This window comes from Dermochelys coriacea, chromosome 2, assembly GCF_009764565.3.
Source record: "Dermochelys coriacea isolate rDerCor1 chromosome 2, rDerCor1.pri.v4, whole genome shotgun sequence".
NCBI lineage: Eukaryota > Metazoa > Chordata > Testudines > Dermochelyidae > Dermochelys > Dermochelys coriacea.
Window position 1 is genome coordinate 115,187,192 of NC_050069.1, and position 2,376 is coordinate 115,189,567.

Below are 2,376 nucleotides of genomic sequence, written 5' to 3' on the forward strand. Positions count from 1 at the left end.
AAACTTCAAAAACAGACTCCAACGAGGGACTGCTGAATTGGAATTAATTTGCAAACTGTATACAATTAAGTTAGGCTTGAATAGAGACTGGGAGTGGATGGATCATTACACAAAGTAAAACTATTTCCCCATGTAACCCCCCCACCCCACTGTTCCTCGGACGTTCTTGTCAACTGCTGGAAATGGCCCACCTTGGTTATCACTACAAAAGGTTCTCCCCACCCCCCGCTCTCCTGCTGGTAATAGCTCACCTTACCTGATCACTCTCATTACAGTGTGTATGGTAGCACCCATTGTTTCATGTTCTCTGTGTATATAAATCTCCCCACTGTATTTTCCACTGAATGCATCCAATGAAGTGAGCTGTAGCTCACAAAAGCTTATGCTCACACAAATTTGTTAGTCTCTAAGGTGCGACAAGTCCTCCTTTTCTTTTTGCGAATACAGACTAACACGGCTGCTACTCTGAAACCTGCGTTTGGTAAGTCGTAACTGATAGGAATCTATATTTCCCAGCCTGCCCTCATCTGGCTCTAAGAGAAAGAGGGACTGAGTTGGAACATCCAACATTGGAACAGCCAAAAGCCAGCCTGAAAAGTGAATTCTAACCCATCTTGCTCATGGAAGTCTGGCTTCAAACCCTGAAAGCCAGAATGAGCAGCTCTGGCTTCTTTACAAACCCCTGACTACTTCCTCCTTCTCCTGTCCTGAGGTATTTTTTATAAGCAAACCCAAAGCATGTCAGTACTGTTCTCAGCTTTATGGCTAAGATCAAGCATAGTATCTGTTCTTATCAGTTTAATATCTGATATGTCCTTTATTTTATTTATTGTTGCATCCGATGAAGTGGCTGTAGCTCATGAAAGCTTATGCTCAAATAAATTTGTTAGTCTCTAAGGTGTCCCAGGAGTGTAACTCTAATAAAGCTCAAAGGGCTGCAAACCTCGTAATGGCAACACTTCCAGTGATGATGATGTCACAGCATCAAGCTACATATTTGTAGTCATTTTCGGGACCATACTTTATCTTTATCAGGGCCATGCTTCCGTACATGCAATCAGTGGGACGGATGGGAAAGACATGTCCCCCCTACAGTTCAGGCAACCTGTGGTGAGGATGGGGCAAGAGAGAAGCGGAAGAGGAAACAGTTTGGCTGACTGATGTGAAAGGCAGGGGCAGCGTCAAATTCAGCCAGCCAGAGGAGTCAGAGGGAAGAGTACATGTTGCTTTTAATAATGTCTTCTCTCCCAAGGATGCACGCGTGTGTGTGTGTGTGGGGGGGTATCGCTCCCCATAAGTCTGTAGCATGTGGGAGAAGGCAGTGGACACCTGTACAACCTCTCTCACAAAGTGATGATGGGTGGTTAGAAAATCACTGCTGGGAGATGCCCCTACTGGACCCAACGGGGTAGGGAGAATGTAAATCCTGATGGGGGACACAGGACACTGGGACACACAGAGCATTATACACATGTACACACACGCACGCATGGTCATGCACACAAACACACTAGGACTTTTGGTACTGGGGTAAATCATGTCCCTCAGCTTTTCTACGGAGTGGCGCAGCTGCACGCATCGAAAGGATGGTCAGCAAGTGCAGTTGAAAGGTGCTCATTAGAACACCTCTGAGGCTTTATCAGTTGTCTACAAAAGCATACAGATTTAGTCACCAAACTCACAGATAAAACTTTTAACTTCAGATAAAACCTGACTTCAAAGCCGGGTCCTGCTTTCAAGGTCTGACTCGGGCTAATAAAGTTTAGGTTTCCTGTTAGCAATACCTACTAACCAATAACAACCCAGTCTGAGTTGATAACATTCAGAACAAGAAGACACAGACTTGAGTGTTCTATAGAGAAAAGGTGGGAAAATGCTTTAAAAATTAATAATACATATAAAATAATAAATTCTAATGATAAATTTTGAATTGCAAGTTCTCTGCCTCTCTGCCAAGGGCTCAAAAGTTTTTTTTACAACACTATTGGTGCCTCACAAGCTGCTGTGAAAGGCAAGGGCATGACAGAAGGGCACTACTCATATCGGGCTGTAAGATGAAGGCGCTGTTCTTATGGGAGATGTACATCATAGGAGTTAGTGTAGGGATTAAGGGGAGTTAGCCTGTCTCTCTCCTATTCAGGTAATACCAGAGGGTCAAACCAGCCCCCCTGTACAGTCTATAGAAGCCCTGAGGGCTGCCATAACTCACATCCCCCACTGGAAATTGCTGGGGCACAGGACCATCCTCCCACCTCTCACACCCAGCCCACCATGAAAACCCTAGCGAGCCTACTGCACCATCTGTGTCTGGTGGAAATGCCCCCAGAAGCGGTTCTGTTCACCGGCCGATGGGAGTTTTCCATCTGCCCTCTGGTC

The 2,376-nt window shown here is 45.5% G+C and overlaps 1 pseudogene; it reads left to right on the forward strand.

Moving 5' to 3' along the window:
- The first annotated feature begins 745 nt into the window (after nucleotides 1-745).
- LOC119852379 lies at nucleotides 746-908 on the forward strand (annotated as a pseudogene).
- Nucleotides 909-2,376: the final 1,468 nt, after the last annotated feature.